At 45.7% G+C, this 21,262-nt stretch overlaps 1 pseudogene; it reads right to left on the bottom strand.

Moving 5' to 3' along the window:
* Nucleotides 1-1,488: 1,488 nt before the first annotated feature.
* On the bottom strand, nt 1,489-5,130 carry LOC142588545 (uncharacterized; annotated as a pseudogene).
* Between the last annotated feature and the right edge of the window lie 16,132 nt (nt 5,131-21,262).

Raw genomic sequence — 21,262 nt, 5'->3', positions numbered from 1 at the left:
AAGGAAGTAATATCTGCTTAAATCTCATACAAACAGGTAGGCACAGTAGTAGAGCATCAGCTTCCAGGTTTGTTTTATGCGGACAACATTGTGTTTCTAGCTAACAAGCAAAGTGATTTGCAACGTCCGGCTAATATCTGTGGACAGAAAGGCAACAATTTAGGCTTGAAATTTAGTGTTAGAAGAATCAGGTGTTATGCCATTCAATGAAAACAGTGAACAGACAGTGGCAATACAGGGCCAGGAAATACCTCGGGTAACAGAATAGAAATGCCTTCGAATATGGATCAACAAAGGCAATATATATATATATATATATATATATATATATATATATATATATATATATATATATATATATATATATATATATATGGAAACACAGGAAAAGACAATAACTGTGAAGGGGAATGGAAATGCAGCTACAATGAAGCAAATAGCGCTATGGGGATACCATAGGTACGAGGTACTCCGAGGTATGCGCAAAGGCGTAATGGATCCAGGACTTACTTTCGGAAATGCGGTTGTTTGCTTTAAATCATAGGTGCAATCAGGACTCGATCGAAACCAAAGGTCAGTGGGTCGCCTCGCATTGGACCCTCACGGGAAGACTACCAATGAAGTTGTGCAGGGCGATATGGATTAGACTAGTTTTGAAGTGAGGGAAGCGTCCTGTTTCCGCGTCGAACGACACCGTCTTGAACATGAACGGGAATGAACCCCCGCGTTTATTGTTCCGTAGTATACATACATATGTGTGCATGTCACGCATGCGCAGGGCATCGCATCAAGTCCGTGGCATGACAAGAACTAAACACGATAACACAGCAATGATTATGTCACATGTCCCCTTTTCCAACAAAATTACAAGCAACAAAATAACGATAAACACAGTCAAAAGAAACGTACTGCTTTGCATTCTGACCCGCCGTGGTTGCTCAGTGGCTATGGTGTTGGGCTGCTGAGCACGAGGTCGCGGGATCGAATCCCGGCCACGGCGGCCGCATTTCGATGGGGGCGAAATGCGAAAACACCCGTGTGCTTAGATTTAGGTGCACGTTAAGGAACCCCAGGTGGTCGAAATTTCCGGAGTCCTCCACTACGGCGTGCCTCATAATCAGAAAGTGGTTTTGGCACGTAAAGCCCCAAATATTATTATTATGCTTTACATTCAGAAATCCCGTAACGGTCTGGTTTTCTTACAGCTCTGCCGAATCGTGTAACGTATTCGCCTGGTACCTGCGGCGGAACTTTACCCTGATCATGTGCGGGGTCACTGTGGAGGGCTTGGAAGTTAGGCTGATCGCTCACTTCTGCATTTTCCATGCTACGGGGAAACTCGTATGTCTCGTTGTACGAGTCTGGAATTCCGCTTGGAGCTTGCTTGACTAGAAATATCCTGTTGCGTTCGATCTGGATGCCGCTCTCCAAAGCGACGACATACGACCGCGACCGTTTTGCCCGCTCACAGATGACTCCTTCCCGCCTTCAGTCCCTGACCCAGACAGAATCACATGGTGCCAATGGGACAAGGTGTCGTGCCGCATGACGGCGGTCGTAATTTTGCCGCTGCTTATCCCGGACAACTGCATCCTTCTTCCGTACCTCTTTCAGGTTGGGTCTCTTTGGTACCAGCCTGTTCGCATGGAGAGGCAGGGTTGTACGAAGCCGCCGCCCCATGAGCAGCTCCGTTGGCGTCTTGCCTAGTGGTCCCGGGGTGTTCCTGTAGGCTAAAAGAGCCAAATAGGGTTCATGAGACTTTAGCAGTAGCCCTTTTACCGTTTTCATCATTCGTTCTACCTCTACGTTTGCCAGCGGGTACCTAGGGCTACACGTCACACCTTTGAATTCATAGGCCTTCGCGAACTGCTCAAATTCTTCACTGACAAATAGAGCACCGTTATCCGTGACAAGCACTTCGGGTATGCCGTGCCTAGCGAAGACCTCTTTGACATGACCAACAACACAAGTGCTGGTGAGCGATTCCAGTAAACACAATTCTAGAAATCGAGATAGAAAATCCACTAAGAGCAAGTAGTTACGGCCGTTGAGATGGAAGATATCTGCTGCGACCCTTTGCCAAGGTCGAATAGGTGTCTGGGTTGGGATCAATATTCACTCGGTTGTTCTCGGAATTGCGAACACGCGCGGCAATTGACAACCAAAGAAGCTAGTTGAGATCTCAAGCCCGGCCGCCAAACAGACTCCCTTGCTCTCGCCCTCCATCTCACAATACCCTGATGGCCTTCGTGAAGCAGACTGAACAGTCTATTCTGGAGCGAGAGGGGCGCAGCGAGGCCATGCATGAGAACCCCTTTACACACGCTCAATGTTGCGCGATACTGCCAGTATGGCCTCGTAACGCTTGATAGCGAAGTTGGGCCCGGCCAGCCTTCACGAAGGTAACGGCACTACGTACGGCAGGTCTGGTCCTTTGCCTGCTCTTCGGCGACCAGTCTACAGGGATCCGATTCACCCAACTCCGATGACGCACCATTAACAAACGAGTTCACTTCATCCACAGAAAGGAAGTTCTTGGTTTTTTGCCTTCGCACTGGCGCTCTAGAAAGTGCATCAGGAATTTCCAAATTTTTCCCAGGAACATATACGACATCAAAACTGAATCGCATCAGACGCATTCGGAATCTCTGAATGCGCTGCGGTACAAAATCTAGGGGAGTCTTTCCTAGCAAAGTCGCTAGCGGTTTGTGATCCCTATCCAGCGTTATGTGTAGTCGACGCACATAACTTTCGAGACGCTCAGTCGCCCATGTTAGAGCTAGGGTCTCCTTTTCAATTTGCGCGGAGCGCATTTCGGTTCGAGTCAGTGATCTTGAAACAAATATAACTGGCCGTCTTTCTTTGGTTGTACCTGAAGTAAAACTGCACCTAAACCGTACGAAAACGCGTCTGCAGAAAGAATGGTTTGATTCTGTGGATCAAACTTCGCCATACACCTATCAGAACAGATAGCGCGTTTTATGCTGTCAAACGCCATCTGCTGAGGCGTTGCCCAAATCCACTCACTGTGCTTGGGCACCAACTACCGTAACGGCGCAGACTTCTCAGCTAGGTCTGGAATAAACCGCGAGCAATGATTTGCAAGACCAAGGAATTTCCGCATATCGGCAACATTTTCAGGCGGCTTCATATCAGTGATCGCTACAACTTTTGCAGGATCTGGCAGTATGCAGTCTTTGCTCACTCGGCATCCCAAAAAACATAGCTCTTTTACACTGAACTGACATTTTTCACGATTCAAAGTGATGCCGCCTTCCGTCAAGCGTTCTAAAGTCTGAATCAATCGCTCATCATGCTCTTTCTGTGAAGAACCAAAGACTAACACATCGTCGATTAAGTTTCCGACCCCCGGCATTCCATCAAGAATTTCACACATTTGCCTTTGAAAATATTCAGGAGCAGAGGTTATGCCAACCGGCAGGTGTTCAAAGCAATAACGTCCAAAGGGGGTAATAAACGTGGTCAATAGCTGACAATCCTTGCTTAGTTTTACTTGATGGAATCCCGAGTTCGCGTCAAGTTTAGAAAACACAGCTGCTCCGCTTAGTAACCCGAGTGTCCCATCAACAGTGAGGAGCACAAATCGTTCACGTTTCACCCACTTATTGAGTTGGATTAGGTCAACAGATATTCGCACTTGCCCGGACGGCTTCAAGACGGGCACTATGCCAGCACACCACTCGGTTGGCCCTTCGACTTTACGAATGACCCCGTTCTTTTCCATTTATTCTAGCTCACTTTTCACGCCGTCCCTCAGTGGGATGGGTATACGACGAGCGGTGTAAATGGCATAGGGCACCGCGTCTGCTTCGATATTAAAACAGCATTCTCCTTTCATGGAACCCAAACCGCAGAACAAAGAGGGGAAGCACGTTTGCACAGCTTTGTGGATCGAAACGTCGTCTACAAATTTCACTACTCCCAAAGCTTCTATTGCTGGCAAGCCTAAAATGACATTACCCCCCGAGTTAATGACGAAAACGTCCTGCCTAACCAAACATCGCTTCCACAGAATGTCTGCAGTGAACTGTCCTTTCAGATCCAACACTTCATTGCCTGGCCCTTTTAATATTACGTTGGAATGCTCTAGAGTCTTGGGTACTCCAGGAATTGATACTGGAACAACGTTTACCTCTGCTCCTGTGTCAATCTTAGTAGACACTGTGACCCCGTTAATAGCGACCTGAACAAAACGAGCTCTTTCAATTGTACCAGCAAAAGTCCCAAGAAAATAGATGGCGCACTGTTTGCTCACTCAGTGTAGCTGTCCGCGGGGAACACTGCACAAATCTACCTCGGATATGCGCTTGCTTCGGCGATCGTGAAGCTCTGCTTTTGTTGGCAGGCCGCTGCGAAATGTCCCCGTCGTTGGCACCTGTAGCAGATTGCCCACCTTGCAGGGCACGATGAGGTTAAATGACGGGCCCTGCCGCAGGCCGCACACTTTCGGACGTCTTCTTTCGCCCATTGGTCCTCTGGACGTCCCCGGCTTGCTCGTTGATGAATTCCGTCGACCTCTATGCTGGATGGTTGGTGGTATGGACTGCTGTGAAGTTCCTGTTGTTGTTGCTGTACCGCATCCTTCATCCTTGCCTTTGTCTGTGCCATTTTCAGAGTCAGTGCAGCGTCCATTTGTAGGGCCTCGGACAACTTTGTGTCACGTAGTCCAACCACGAAACGCTCGAGGATCATCCGCTCTTTCTTCACGCCATAGTCACATTTATCTGCCAAAGTATGTAGGGCCGTTACATACTGGTCCATCGATTCGCCTGAAACTTGGCGGCGACGATGAAAACACGCACTTTCGTAGACCAAATTGCGCGTGGCAATGAAGTAGGCGTCGAAGCGTTTTTTCAACACTTCATAGTCCTTTGACTGTTCTTCCGACAGCTCAAAGGTCTTGAATACGTTGCGTGCCTGCCGCCCCATGGCATACAGGAGCGTGCGTACCTAAGTCTCTTGAGTTCGCTCATTAAGGCCGGAAGCAAATCGATAATCATCGAATTCTTGCACCCACGCCGGCCACTCTGACGCCTTGTCAAATTTGAAGCTCGTTGGTGGCTGTACCGGAAAGAGCTGGCACGAAATATCACTTTCCTCACGCGCCATGGCTCGAAGCTCTTGTTCCGTTATCGCGTCCGAGCCGAGGACGCCAACGATGAAGGTCGGCCGTACCTGTATCTTCTCACCTCGCCCGTGGTTCCACCCAATTTGCGAAGGCTACTTCTGACACCATGTCGTGTTTCCGCGTCGAACGACACCGTCTTGAACATGAATGGGAATGAACCCCCGCCTTTATTGCTCCGTAGTATATATACATGTGTGTGCATGTCACGCATGCGCAGGGCATCGCATCAAAGGCCGTGGCATGCCAAGAACTAAACACGATAACACAGCAACGATTATGCCACTAGTGAAGGGGAATGGAAATCCAGCTACAATGAGGCAAATAGCGCTATGGGGATACCATAGGTACGAGGTACTCCGAGCTATGTGAAAAGGCCTATTGGATCCAGGACTTACTTTCGGAAATGCGGTTGTTTGCTTTAAATCATGGGTACAATCAGGACTCGATGGAGACGAAAGGTCAGTGGGTCGCCTCGCATAGGACCCTCACGGGAAGACTACCAATGAAGGTCTGCAGGGCGATATGCATTAGACTAGTTTTGAAGTGAGGGAAGCTCATAGTAAGATTCAGCATGAAGAGCGACTGAGGAATATGGAAGAAAGTAAATGGGCTGGGAGAGTGTTGAGGTATCTGTAAAGAAAAAAACATCGATTCACAGTGGAGAAAAAGAACTAGGAAGCTTACCAGCAACTATGCGGCCTGTAGGGTGGGCAACATAGCAACAAAGAACGTCAAGCGGATAGTCAGAGAGGCTGAAATAATCTCATGGGTGGGGGCGATGCAAAACAAACCTGCCATGAGTAACTACATAAGATGAACAGAAATCAGGAAAGAAACAATTTAAGATAACTCAAAGGGAAGCTCATTACTTTTCGAAGCGAGATCGGGATTCCTTAGAACACGGACCCTATAAAGCGAGATATAAGAAGGAAGAAGAAGCATGTGCATGCTGCGGTAAAGCTACGGAAACTATGGAGCATGTTTCAGTAGAATGTGGCGACGTCAACGCAGCGGTCGATTTAAACACAACTGGCCTCCTTGAAGCCCTTGGGTTCAGCGAGAGTAGCGGAAATGTAAACATGTCGGCAATAGGGATTAGTAAGAGATGATTGGAGGATTTGTGGAAAAAAAAGTAGGGAGACGCAAAAACCGTAGACGTACAACAGCACAGTTCGCAATAGGAGATCAGAAAATTTGGTTGTGGGAGTTCATAGCGTTTTTAATTGTTTTTTTGGTAGGTAGGACATTAGGCAGTATAATAGCAACAGTTTGGTGGCGCTACCCACCGCCCCGTTACGAAGCGGACGCTCATAATATCCATCCATCCATCCATCTTGAATACCTGCCATCAGTAACTACTTGGGAGAAAAAAAAGCAAATCAGGAAACAAACAATTTATAACTCAAGAAACTCATTACTTCTCGAAGCGAGATCAGTATGCCTTAAAATCATCATCATCATCAACCTGGTTACGCCCATCAATCAATCAATCAATCAATCAAATTTTATTTTAGCCGCAGACAATACATTGTTACTGCGAAAATAGGGGGCCAGAGAAAAAAGCGGCATCTGTGCAGCTTGACCAAGCTCTAGCCACCCGTACAACAGCAGTGACATGACGATTTGTTATCTTGATTCAGTTATATAAACATATAAGCAAATAAACGATCAGACAGTCCGATCACAAATGACAATAACACGAACAATTAGAAGCATAAGCAGTTTCAATACAGTCAAAGAAACAGGTCAAATAAGGTTTTGTTAGTAAGGGCCAGAACGTTCACACCTTTCCGGTCTAGCTCATTTAGTGTAGTTGCCAGGGTGTAGTCTAGTTTTTCTTTCCCATAATGGGTGCGCGAGGAAGGAACGTAGTACGGCGGTTGATATCGGAATGGGTAGGAAATTGTACTTTTCCTGAGATTTGATAATTCTTGGAATAGTTCCCCCCTACCTAGTGTGGCTTTTTTATAGGTTCTTAATAACTTGTATTTGTATATATTGTGGATTTTTAGAATTTTATTTTTGTGAAAGAGTGGTTCTGTGCGTTCTAAGACGGAGGAATTTTCTATTGATCTAAGTGCTTTTTTCTGAATAAGGAAGAGTTTCTGCAAGTTCAATGCTGTCGTGTTTCCCCATATTAGCATGCAGTAATGTAAGTGAGAGTTAAAGAATGCAAAATATAACATCTTTTTAATGCTGACTGGAAAAGTGTGACGGTTCTGGCTTAATACACCGGCGGCTCTACCTAATTTTGGTAATAAAGTTTTCACATGTTCATTCCAAGACATGTTTTCTGAATAAAATGATACCTAGAATTTTAACAAACTTTTCTATTTTAATCTTGAATGACCCGTGAGCAATATGTCCGTCTAAATTTTCTAAGCTACCTGGGGTGCGAAACAACACTCACTTAGTTTTTGACTCATTAAGAATGAGCCTATTGTTCTGGCACCAAATCTGCAAGTTGTGACAGAACGCACTTCCCTTTTGTCTTACAGTATCAATGTTTTTCCCTTAACGAGCACCGAGCAATTATCGGCATAAATAACATACCTAGAATCCTCATATATTTTTACAATGTCATTAATATAGAAAAGAAAGAGAATTGGTCCCAGTATGCTACCCTGTGGAACTCCAAATTCAGTAGACCGTAGGAGAGATTTATGCTTATTTAGTTCGACGTATTGATGGCGCGCACTCAAGTAAGATTTAATAAGCTGTAGTGTTGTGCCACGAAACCCATAATGCTCTAATTTATTTAACAATATTGCATGGTTGACTCGATCGAAGGCTTTGCTAAAGTCTAAGAGTATACCGAATGTCATTAGCTTATTTTCAAAATTGTTTAATATTTCTTCCTTCTGAGCTAGAAGTGCTGTCTCGGTGCAGCGTCCCTTTCTGAAACCAAATCGGTAGTCCGTTAAGAGGTTATATTTTCTAGTAAATTTCTCAATGCGAGAATTAATCACTTTCTCGAGTCCCTTAGAGAATACAGGCAAGATTGACACAGGGCGATAATTACCTAAACAATTTTTGTCACCATTCTCGTAGATTACTGAAACTCTTGCTACCTGCATGTTGTTTGGAAAAATCCCCGTCGAAAGAGAGACGTTGTATATGTGTGTAAGCGCTGGCGCAATTAAATCTATGACGTATTTGATTGGTTTGATTTCTAGATCATCTATATCACGGCTACGGCTATTTTTAAGCTCCTGATATAATGTTGTTACTTCAGCGATGGATGTAGGCAGTAAGTAATTGTGTGGAATAATCTCGGAATATGATTATCAGCTTCATGACAGTATGTACTAGTGCCAATTTCAACAAAGAAATCGTTAAAAATGTTAGCTAGTTCCTTTCCACCAACCTTTTTGTTATGTATAACAAGATTGTCAATCGTGGCATCCTTAGTGCTCTTGTTTAATACCTCGTTAATTTTCCTCCACACTTTGCCGCTATCACGCAAGCAATTGTTCTCAAATACACGCTTGTAATATTCGCTTTTTGATCTTTTTATATCTTTATTCAACCTATTTCGAAACATTTTAAATTCTTTTAATTTTTCCATGCTACGTGACTTAAGAAAGTTGTCAAAAAGTTTGTTCTTATGCTTAATAAGCTTGATATGTTCATGTGTGATCCAAGGTTTACGCAACCTTCTTTGTTTACGGTATGTGCGTAATGGGAAAGACTCGATATAATGTTTCTTGAAGATTCTTAAGAATGAGTCATAGCACTTGTTGCTGTTTTGAAAAGTAAATGTTTCCTTCCAGTCTGTTTGAGCGATCTTATCCCTAAAATTTTCTAACGTGATAGATGATATTTCCCGGTACGTGAGTTCAGGCCACTCCTTTTGTTTCAATGCGCTGTTACGCTGAAGCATACAAAATGTAGGTAAGTGATTTGTTTATTTATTTATTTAGTACATACTGCTGACCACATTGTGGTCCTTGCAGGACGGGCAGACATTGAGTACAAGACATATACAAGATACGTTCGTATACATTCATAAAATATATAGACTCTACAATGATATATTGCTCACAGAAACATTTAGTAAGAAGATCAAAACGCAATACCTGAATCAATTAATGGTGCAAACATAACGATGTAAAAAAAAATGCAAGGGAATTGCACATCAAAGGCAAGGGAGTTTGAGAGCCGAGCACCTGCCCCGCTCATTCAACAGGAAGAACACATTCTATACAGAAAAAACAAGACAATAAAAACTTACATAAAACACAGTCACATGTTGTAAGGAGCGGGCAGCGAATTCCATTCAGAAATAGTTCGGGGAAAGAAGGAGAACTTATAGCTGTCTGTCCTCGCATAGATAGGTGTCGAAAACGTTATTAGGATTTATTATTATTATTAGCGAAAACGTTATTAGGATTTAAGTTAGTAATCAATAAATCTAGCACAGATGCAGTTGAAAGAGTAACGCGTGTGGGCGTTGCTATAACATTCTGAAAACCATTACTCTGCAACGTAAACAAAAAGTCATTCGCCCGGCTTGATAGGCTTGAACATATTGATGTTCAATATGAATATTGAACATCAATATTCATATCACCGCCTATTGTTAGTAACCATCAATTTTCATTGGCACAAGAAAGTAAAGAATCGAGGAAGTTTAAGAACGTGACGAGATTGCCGCTTGGTGGTCTGTACAGCACAGCGAACACATTCTTATTTTTCTTAATAAAAATTATTTCAATATCACTGGTAACGGTGCTCAATTCGTGTAGCATTTCAAAACCTGGTACAGCAACCTGAATGGAGACTCCGCCGCCTCTGCAATTTTTCCGATTTAAAAAGAAATGATTGCAACACGGTAAAATAAAGTGATCCGAGTTTTCACCATACCAAGTCTCAGTGAACATGAGTGCATCAAATCTAACACTGCATGATTCTAAAAGGGTGATAATTTCGTCAAATTTATACTGAATGGATCTTACGTTTAAATGAAAAGGCTTAAAAAGCCTGTCTGGATTCTGAGTTGTGATACCGCGTATGTCCTGAGGTAGCACACAATCGGTAGCCATGTTTGCACATGCTGGGAAATCTTAGTGCTCGCGCCAAGCATGCGCACTCTTATCCTGTCGCAGTAATCTTGTCCAGATCGCTCTCGCGTCTTATTGCCACAACGGCTGACGCTTCATCGCGACGGGCAAAAATGCCACCTTTTTTGACCCAGACAAACTTCCAGCCATGTTCGCGCTTGCGCGCAACTGCCATACCAAGCAATCTCTTCAGAAATTGGCACAGGCGTTCATTTACAAAGACAGGCAAATTTGCCTCGGTTTCGGATGCTTCCAGTGACAAGCCCAGGTTTCTGTTCGTAAGTTTTGTTTTCTTTGCCTTCTCTAAGACTTTGTCTCGCTTTTCGCGCTTTATGAAGTGTACAACAATGTTCTTCTTTGTTTCGTCTTTCGATGCCACCCTGTGAATGACGTCTATATCGCTGGCGGAGACGGCTTCACTGATGGCCGCACCTATTTTAGCGAGGATATCGGTTAAACACGCGCTCGGAGTTTCCGCAATGCCCTTAATCTCAAGGTTTCTGTTGCGCGAGTAGTGCTCCGATTTCACAAGACTGGTTTGACATTCAGCCAGATCCCGCTCCGATGATCGAACTTGCTGCCGGAGCACTTCGTTTTCTTTATTAAGAGAATTATTATCGGTCAAGGTAGCATCAAGTCACTGGTTAGCATCGTCAAGGCTTTCACTTATGAAATTCATGCTTTGCTTCATGTCATCAATATCGGCCCGGCGCCCTCTTTCTTCCGCACGCATGTTTCTTTCAAGAGATTCCTTTAAGTTTTTGAATTCATTCCTCAGCTCGTCTTTGAGTTCTTGTTGCTGTTTTGAAAGATCCTTAGCCATTTCAAAGGACTGCAGCAACGAACAAAAGTGTCACACTTTGTGGCAGCGGTGACAGCAAAACTATACTTATTAGACTTCTAGAATATCTGAAAAGTTCGCTAACCTGCAATGTACAACATTCAGGGATTATGCCTTCTGCTCCGCCGCTGTCACCGCTGCCAAATGATGCGTCCGCGAAACAGCGGTAGCTGAAAAAACAGCTATATGTCACCTACATTCTGCCTAATCTAGAGTATGCATCCTCGATATGGGACCCTCATCAATTAACATTAATTAAGAGCTTAGAAGCTGTGCAGAATCGGTCCGTTCGTTTTATTCTTAACAATTACCAGCGCACAGCAAGCGTAACTAGCATCAGACTTGCCCTCAACATATCTCTCCTTTCCAAACGCAGAAAAATCGCTCGCCTTTGTCTGTTCCATAAAATATACCACTTAATTCCTACACTCAAATCACGCTTTATCGAACCAGCCTCTTTTACTTCTGCACGCTTGGACCATCGTAATAAGGTGAACATCCCATTCCACAAAACGTCTACCTATGGTTATTCATTTCTTCCAAAATCATGCCAGGAATGGAATCACCTACCGGATCCACTAGTCTGTATAACTAACACAGATAACTTCCATAAGGCACTTACTAATATTATCTAGTATGCCTTGATGTGAATGTATAACGCAGCAATTCCGTTTTCTCCTGAATAGTATTGTTGATAAGTTTTCTTTTTTATTATCTGCCTATTCTGCAAACATTGTATATTGTATTATGCTTTATTTTCTATCATTCTGTGCTTATTGTCTCACTCTAACCTGTCCTATATACCATGTATTTATATTTAATCTGTATTACAGAAGTTTTCCGTTTTTCTTGGTATAATTATATTTTTACCGCATTATGCTTTTTTTGTGTCGCTCTCGAGTTATTTTTACGTTCTAGCATGCATTGTCATCTGATTAGTATTCGTGTGTCCTTTCTCCTTTCTTGCATACTTATCTGTATTTATTAGCCCCTCCCCTCTGTAATGCTTCATTGTAAGCCCTGAGGGTACTATAAATAACTAAATAAATAAATAAATAAATATAGCCAGGGGGTGGCCACGTGTTCCGGGGTCCAGCCTGCGCAGTCAGGACTCGATTAACGAAGCCTGTGCGCAGCCGCTCCTTCTTGTAGACTTGCGCTGTCTTCTTGCGCAGTCCCACCTGCCCGTCGGATAAAGCTGTCGCAGTGACGCCTTGAAGTAGGTGCAAATCTGCAATGTGCAACAGTCAGGGATAATGCCTTCTGCTCCGCCGCTGTCACCGCTGCCAAAATGCCTGGTTACGAGAAGTATGGGAGAGGCCTTTGCCCTGCATTGGGCGTAACCAGGCTGATGATGATGATGATGAGGATACTTCTCAACAAACCCCGGTCATGCACTAATTGTGGCCATGTCGCCCCTGCGAACTTCTTAATCTCATCCGCCAACCTAACTTTCTGCCGCCCTCTGCTACGCTTTCCTTCCCTTGGAATCCATTCTGTAACTCTTAATGACCATCGGTTATCTTCCCTCCTCATTACATGTCCTGCCCATGCCCCCCCCCCATTTCTCTTTCTTGATTTCAACTAAGATGTCATTAACTCGCGTTTGGTCCCTCACCCAATCTGCTATTTTCTTATCCCTTAACGTTAACGTTACACCCATCATTATTCTTTCCATAGCTCGTTGCGTCATCCTCAATTTAAGTAGAACCCTTTTCGTAAGCCTCCAGGTTTCTGCCCCATAGGTGGGTACTGGTAAGACACAGCTATTATCCACTTTTCTCTTGAGGGATAACTGCAACCTGTAGTTCATGATCTGAGAATGCCTGTCAAACGCACCCCTGCCCATTATTATTCTTCTGATTATTTCTGTCTCATGATCCGGATCCGCCGTCACTATCTGCCCTAACTAGATGTATTCCTTTACCACTACAGTGCCTCGCTACCTATCGTAAACTGCTGTTCTATTCAGAGACTGTTAAGCTTATATTACTTCTCTGCGGGTTAATTTTTAGACCCACTCTTCTGCTTTGCCTCTCCAGGTCAGTGAGCATGCATTGCAGTTGGTCCCCTGAGTTACTAACCAAGGCAATATCATCAGCGAATCGCAAGTTACTAAGGTATTCTCCATTACCTTTTATCCCTAACTCTTCCCCATCCAGGTCTCTGAATACCTCCTGTAAAGACGCTGTGAATAGCGTTGGAGAGGTCGTATCTCCCTGCCTGACGCCTTTATTTATTGGGATTTTGTTGCTTTCTTTATGGAGCACTACGGTGGCTGTGGAGCAGCTATAGCTATCTTTCAGTATCTTTACATACGGCTCGTCTACACCCCGATTCCGTAATGCCTCCATGACTGCTGAGGTTTCGGTAGAATCAAACGCTTTCTCGTAATCAATGAAAGCTATACATAAGGGTTGGTTATATTCCGCACATTTCTCGATCACCTGATTGATAGTGTGAATATGGTCTATTGTTGAGTAGCCTTTACGGAATGCTGCCTGGCCCTTTGGTTGACATAAGCCTAAGGTGTTCCTGATTCTATTTGCAATTAGCTTAGTAAATATTTTGTAGGCAACGGACAATTAGCTGATTGGTGTATAATTTTTCGAGTCTTTGGCGTGCCCTTTCATGTGGATTACAGGGACACTAAAGCAAAACAATAAATCAGTTCAGACTAATGAAGCATTGTTTGAAAACCCTGCATGCAGTAATTTCAACAAAATAGTTTGATTGTTAGATGAGAAAATGAAGGTCCAAGTATCAGTATTCGAATTTCGCGCCGAAATCCCAGCGCCGGTACGTCAGCGTGACGTCAGGGATTCCAAAGTGTGTTTTCGCATTTAGGCCGCGTTGGCTAAATAAAGGTTCCCGAAACTTGCCATGCTTAATAGTTGGTCCCTTTAGAAGACAATGTAGTCAATCTGTACCGCTATAAATAATTAGTAGGCCCTAGAAGATGCCATCAAAATCCAAGGCGTCACAGTCCCCAGGTGCGGGAACTTAAGTCGCCACCCGTATTTCGTTTTTGCTCTTTTTCTGGCTTACCAAACGTCTTATCGTTGTAAGAGTGGTGTTCTTGGTGTTGTAGAACGGTGATTTACTGATGCAGAAGAAATCATTTTTCACTTTAGTGTCGCTTTAAGATTATGTTGGCGTTCTACCAAGATTCTGGTACACTTGAGGTCATGGGGCATTGCGCATACAGGGTGGTCAGTTCCTCTAGAAGAATCTACCATCCACCCTTCAACAAATTCGCTTTTACCTGATCCTCCCCAGCTGCCTTCCTACATTGCATAGGTGCGAAGGCTTTCTTTACTTCTTCCGGTGTTACTTGTGGGATTTCAGGCTCCTCTAGACTATACTCTCTTCCATTATCGTCTTGGGAGCCACTGGTAATGTATAAATCTCTATAGAACTCCTCAGCTACTTGAATTATCTCATCCATATTAGTAATGATATTGCCGGCTTTGTCTCTTAACGCATATATCTGATTCTTGCCGATTCCTAGTTTCCTCATTGCTTTTAGGCTTCCTCCGTTCCTGAGATCATGTTCAATTCTATCCATATTATGATTACTTATGTCAGCTGTCTTTCGCTTGTTGATTAAATTCGAAAGTTCTGCTAGTTCTATTGTAGCTGTAGGGTCAGGGGTTTTCATTCATTGGCGTTTCTAGATCAGATCTTTCGTTTCCGGCGATAGCCTACTGGTATCCTGTCTGACGGAGTTACCACCGACTACTATTGCACGCTCCTTAATGATGCCCACAAGATTGTCGTTCATTGCTTCAACACTAAGGTCTTCTTCGTGAGTTAAAGCCGAATACCTGTTCTGTAGCTTGATCTGGAATCCCTGTATTTTCCCTCTTACCGCTAAGTGATTGATCGGCTTCTTATATACCAGTTCCTTCCGTTCCCTCCTCAGGTCTAGGCTAATTCGTGTTCTTACCATCCTATGGTCACTGCAGCTCACCTTGCCGAGCACGTTCACATCTTGTATGATGAAAGGGTTAGCCCAGAGTATGAAGTCTATTTCATTTCTAGTTTCGCCGTTCGGGCTCCTGCACGTCCACTTAGGCTATCCCGCTTGCGGAAGAAGGTATCCATTATCCGCATATTATTCTGTTTCGCAAACTCTACTAATAACTCTCCCCTTCTGTTCCTAGTGCCTGTGCCATATTCCCCCCCTGCCTTGTCTCCAGCTTGCTCCTTGCCTACCTTGTCATTGAAGTCGCCCATAGGTATAGTGTATGTTGTTTTCACTCTACCCATCACCGATTCCATGTCTTCGTAGAAGCTTTCGACTTCCTGGACATCATGACTGGATGTAGGGGCGTAGACCTGCACAACCTTCATTTTGTAGCTCTTATTAAATTTAACAAGACCTGCCACCATCTCCTTAATGCTATAAAATTCCTGCCTTATGATACACACCTATAAAGCGAGATACAAGACGGAGGACGAAGCCTGTGCCTGCTGCGGTAATGCTAAGGAAACGATGGAGCGATATTTATTACACTATGAAGACATCTGCCCAGCGGTCGATTTAGGCACCGATGGCCTCCTTGAAGCCCTCGGGTTCAGCGAGAGCAGGGAAAAATGAAACATGTCCGCAATAGAGTTTAGTAAGAGGCAATGGGAAGATTGAAAAGTAGGCAAACGACAAAAAACAGAGACGTACAAAACCAAAGTTGACAATATGGGGTCAGGAAATTTAGTTGTAGGAGTTCATCGTGTTTTTTTTTCTGTTTCTTTTTGAACCTAGGTAGGACATTAGGCAGTGTAATAGCAAGAGCTTTGTGGCGCAACCCACCGGCCCGTTCCAAAGGAGACGCTCATAACATCCATCCATCCATCCGGAGGGAACCAGGAAAACAATGAATAGACAGTGGCAATGCAGGGCCAGCAAGTATCTCCGGTAAAATAATATAAATCTTGGTACATGGATACACAAAGGCTATAGATATATTGAAATACAGGAAAAGAACAATAGCTAAAGGCGAAGAGAAATGCAGCCTTAATGAAAAACAGAACACTATGGGGACACAGTAGGTGCGGCGTGCTCCAGGGTATGTGGAAAGGCGTAATGCTTCCAGGACACACTTTTGGAAATGCCGTCGTTTGCTTAAAATCAGGGGTAGAACCAGGACTCCATGGCAACCAGAGATCACGGGGCGCCTTGCATTGGGCGCTCACGGGAAGACTACAAATGCAGTTTTGCAGGGTGATATGGGCTGGACGAGATTTGAAGTGGGAGAAGCTCACAGTAAAATTGAATATGAATACCGACTCAGGAACATGGAAGAAAGTAAATGGGCTGGGACAGTGTTGAGGTATATCGGCAGGAAAAATTTTGATTCACAGTGAAGGAAAGGAACTATGAGCTCACCTGCAAGTGCACGGCCTTCAGGGTGAGCAACACAGCAACAAAGAACGTCAAGCGAATAGTCAGCGAGGCTGAAATAATCTCATTTGTGGCGGCAATGGAAACGAAAGCTGCCATTAGTAACTACTTCAGAAGAAAAAACTCAATCAGGAAAGGAACACTTTATGATAACTAAACGGATAGCTAATCAATTTTTCAAGCGAGATCATGATGCCTTAGAAAACACACCTATAAAGCGAGATATAAAAAGGAAGAAGCGTGTGCTTGCTGCGGTAAAGCTAGGGAAACGATGGAGCATGTTTTATTCGAATCGACCCAGTGGTCGATTCAGGCACCACAGACATCCTTGAAGCCCTGGGTTCAGCGAGAGCAAGGTGAAACTAAGAACGTCCGCAGTAGGGACTATTAAGAGGCGATGGAAAGATTCGTGGAAGTAGGGAAGCGACAAATAACGGAGACCTACAAAAATAAAGTTCACAATATGGGTCCGAAAACTTGGTTATGGACATTAATCATGTTTTTTTAACGTAGGTAGGACATTATGCAGAATAACAGCAAGAGCTAGGCGGCGAAACCGACCACTCCGTTCGAAAGGGGAGGCTTATACATCCATCCATCCATCCATCCATCCATCCATCCATCCATCCATCCATCCATCCATCCATCCATCCATCCATCCATCCATCCATCCATCCATCCATCCATCCATCCATCCATCAAATCCCATGCCTAGGCAAGCAAAAACAAAGTTCACAATACCGGTTCACAAAGCTTGGTTATCGGAATTCGTCGCGTTTTTTCTTTTCTGTTTTGTTTTAGCACAGGAAGACATTAGGCAGAGAGAGAGAGAGAAGTGGTTCTTGTGGGGAAGAAGGAAAGTCTAGAACTGTCTTCTGCAACCCATGCGGGAGCACGGCTCAGTGCCAGCAGGGTGGGTGAGATGGGATTAAAAGAGAGAGAGAGGGTAGGAGGGACAAAGGTAGAGGTTCGTCATAGCAGCATCACAGCAGCGTGGTCGGGAGGGCCCAGTGGGTTGGACCGGAGGAGTAGGCTGGAGGTAGACCGTATAGGAGGTGGTCCAGCTGAAGCGAAGTAATGGCGGATCAGGAAGCCCGACGTGGTGGGATGGCCGTTAGGCTAACCGTCCCTGTATAAGTTTCCTATAGTCTCGCTGAGAGCCCCGACGAGTCGAGGTACTCGAGGACACTTAGGAAGGCTGGTAGCTGATTACGACAGGGAAAGAGGATATCTTCCTGTCGTGAACATGGGAGCCCCACGCTGTGGAACTCCTGCAGAAGTCGGCCGCGGGGCTGCATGTGAGCAGGGCAGGCCAGCGGGAGGTGCTCCAGAGTCTCTGGTTCACAGCAGGAGGCACATACACGTGGGGTGGCTTTCCCAAGGTGGTGCCGGCGGGCTGCCGACCAGTAGCAGCCAACTCGCAGTCGGAGCAGCAACGAGGCGTCCCTTCGTGGGAGGCCGTGCTGTGGAAGAGGACGTGGAGGCAGGCGATGATGTGCTGGCGCAGCCTGTGTCTCGAGAAGTGTGCGGCTGTTACAGCAGGGCTGAGGGGCTCGTTTGAGTGGCGGGCACTCATTGCAAGAGTGTACGCTGCTTCATTGCCCAGGATCCCCACATGTGCCGGTAGACAATGCAGGGATAGTGAGCATCCTGCCGTCAGTCTTGAAGAGAGCTGCGCAACTACAAGACTAGCCTTGCCAGGGTTCTGCAGGCGCAGCAGCGCCGCCTTGGAGTAGCAGATGATGGCTGCCGCTGGTAGCTCATCTGCCAGTATGTCCACAGCAAGGTGGAGTCGTGCTAGCTCTGCTGCGGTAGAGCATGCATGTCCCGGGAGACGGCCTAGCTCGCTCTTTTGTTGGGCCTGGGGCAACGCAGGCTGCTGTGGATGAGCCCGTCTCCGGTATCACGGATCCATCGACGAATATGTGAAGGTGGTCCCCTGTCACTCTTGCAGGAGAGAGGCTGCCGTATGCTCTAGGCCACATGTTGGGGAACGGTTCTTCGAGACACCTGGCAGCTCCGTGGAGATAGGGATTGTGGTCGATGTGATGGACAAGGCTGTACAGCGTTTGCAGTTGTGTCCCCTATGACTTCCTTATAGAGGCCACATAGCCGTCCCATGTGTGATGCTGGCCGGGAGTGCAGGTGGGTCAGGAGTGCTTGACCATCCGCGGCATGGTGTAGGCGATGAGTGTGTCGTAGCCCCTGTTGCAGGAAGAGTAATGACAGGGGCCAGACACCTGCCTCAGCTAAAGTGGCGGCCACTTGTGAGGTTTGGCGAATGGCAAGACGGAGCCGTATTGCTGACCTGTGCTGCAGCTCCAGTTACCGCAGGCGGGGTGGGGGCAGTGCCACAAGAGCGAGGGGATACAGTAGCCGTGTAGTGGCTGCAGCTTCAAAGAGCTGCAGGGCCCACCTGGTGGTACAGCCCTGTCCACGGGCAAAGAGCTGTGAGATCGCCTTGCGGACCCGAAGCGTCTACGCGAACAGGGCCTTGGTAGCCGGCAGCCAGGTCACCCGATGGTCAATGCGCCAATGCTCAATGCGTCAGCCGATGGTCAATGCCCCATGTAGGTGACTACCTTGCTCCATGGGATCTGGAGGCCCTCCAAGCGCAGCCGGACAGCTGAGTGGTGGGCTGCTGCTCTGGGATGCAGCAGCAAAGCCTCAGTCTTCCTAGCCGAGATGGTAAGGCTGATGCTGCACAAGTAGGCAGCCGCATTGTCCAGGAGTCACTGTAGGGCCGCACGTGCCTTGCGGATGTGTTGCGGTGGTCCCCGCACCCATAGGGCGATGTCGTTTGCGTAGATTGAGGACTGCACGCGAAAGTGAGGGTCGACGGCAGGGCAGCAGGCAACCGAGCCAATGCCAGGTTGAAAAGGAAAGGGCTCACCACTGACCCCTGCTGCACGCCTGCAGCGACAAGACGGGGGGTGCTCTTCGATCGACCCACACGTACCCTGAGGGTGCGATTGAGCAGGAACGACGAGAGGAATTCCGGCAGGTTGCCACAGATGCCGAGGAGGTCCAGGCCCTGATGGAAAACTGCGTGAGGGAGGCTGGTGAAGTAACCCTGTATGTCGAGCAGCAAGAGCATCACAAGGTCCCCACCGGCCTTGACGTCCTCCAGGGTGGACACCTTGTCTGCGATGGAGTCCGCAGTGCACTACCGCCGCCGGAAGCCCGTCTGTTTGTCTGCCAGGAAGCCGCGAGCACGGGCCACCCAGTCCAGTCGTGCCAGGACCATGGCCTCCATCACCTTGCAGGCAGCGGTGATGAGGGAGACCGGTCGATGGGATTACACTTCCCTAGCCAGTTTTCTAGCCTTAAGGATGGGTGCCACAATGGCTTTGCGCCATGCCTCTGGCACCTGCCCTGACTGCCATATTTCATTGAAGCACTCGAGGAGGCGCCGTTGCTCGCTGGTGGCCAGGTTTTTATTTATTTACAAATACTGCTGTCTCAGTTTCTGAGACATAGCAGGAGTGAATACCGAATAATAATAAAAAATACAATTACAAATACTTTCAACAAATTTCACCAGAATACAAGAAAACAATAACAGAATACATAATTACGCAATTCTTTTTCAAAATGCTCAGTACCGAGTCTGCGCAGAGACCATCAAATTTATTCCAAAAATCCACCGTCCGCGGAAAGAAGGAAAACTTAAAAGGATCAAGATTCGACCTGAAGGGCACTATGTTCAAGGGATAAGATCTTCAAGTACAGTGGGCAGAAGCTGCAGCAAAAGAAATCGGCGCCAGAACACTCAAGCTGGTGTGAACTATCTTATGAAGAAGGATAACGCGATCAGTACACCGATTTTCGTAAGATTGCAACGTTAAAACGTGCGCATGCGAAGTAGGCGAGAATTGCTGGTCATAGCGACAAAAAATGAACCTGATTGCTTTTTTTCGGACAGATTCTAACATAGCTATGTCGTGCTTGAGGTGACGTGACCAAACAACCGAGGCATATCCTAGTATGGACCTGACCAAAGTTTTGTACGCAGTCAATTTGCATTCTCTTGTTCAGTTTCTTAACGAGCGTTGGAGATACCAAAGTTTTCGATGAGCCTTTGCAGATTATTTCAACATGCTTGCGCCATTTTAAATTTGTTGTTAGAGTTACACCAAGGTACTTAAACTCCGTAACATGTATTAGACTGACCCCGTCATTAGTATAAGTAAAAGAAAGGCGATGTTTCTTATTTGAAAAAGTAATAGCTACAGTCTTTTTTAAGTTAATAGACATTTGCCAGGTTTCACTCCAGTTACAATACAATGAAAAAACGTTATTTAGCGCAACCTGATCATGAGCATCAGAGATGGTGTTGTAGATAACGCAGTCGTCTGCATATATTTTTAACTTGAGTATCGCCAATGATTTCTGCTACGTCATTTATGAAAATAATGAACAAAAGCGGCCCCAGCACCCAGCCTTGTGGCACCCCAGATGTAATCTCTACCTCTGACGACTTCGCGCGATTAAACGTAACAAATTGACAGCGCGACCGCAAGGAATCGGCTATAAAATGAACCAGCTTTCTGTCACCAAAAATGTACGAAGTTTAACTAAAAGCTTAGCATGGCAAACCAAATCGAAGGCCTTAGAATAGTCAATAAATATGGCATCAAGCTGTCCTCGGCTGTTAAGGGAAGAAGCAATGTCGTGTATAAATTCAAGCAACTGCGTAACAGTGCAATAGCCAGCACGAAAACCGTGCTGCGATCGAGAAAGAACATTGTTTGCTTTTAGGTATTCCACAGTGTGCTTATGAATAATATGCTCCAAGAGTTCAG

The sequence above is a fragment of the Dermacentor variabilis genome, chromosome 7 (assembly GCF_050947875.1).
Source record: "Dermacentor variabilis isolate Ectoservices chromosome 7, ASM5094787v1, whole genome shotgun sequence".
Taxonomy (NCBI): Eukaryota; Metazoa; Arthropoda; class Arachnida; order Ixodida; family Ixodidae; genus Dermacentor; species Dermacentor variabilis.
This window is presented reverse-complemented; position numbering and strand designations above follow the sequence as displayed.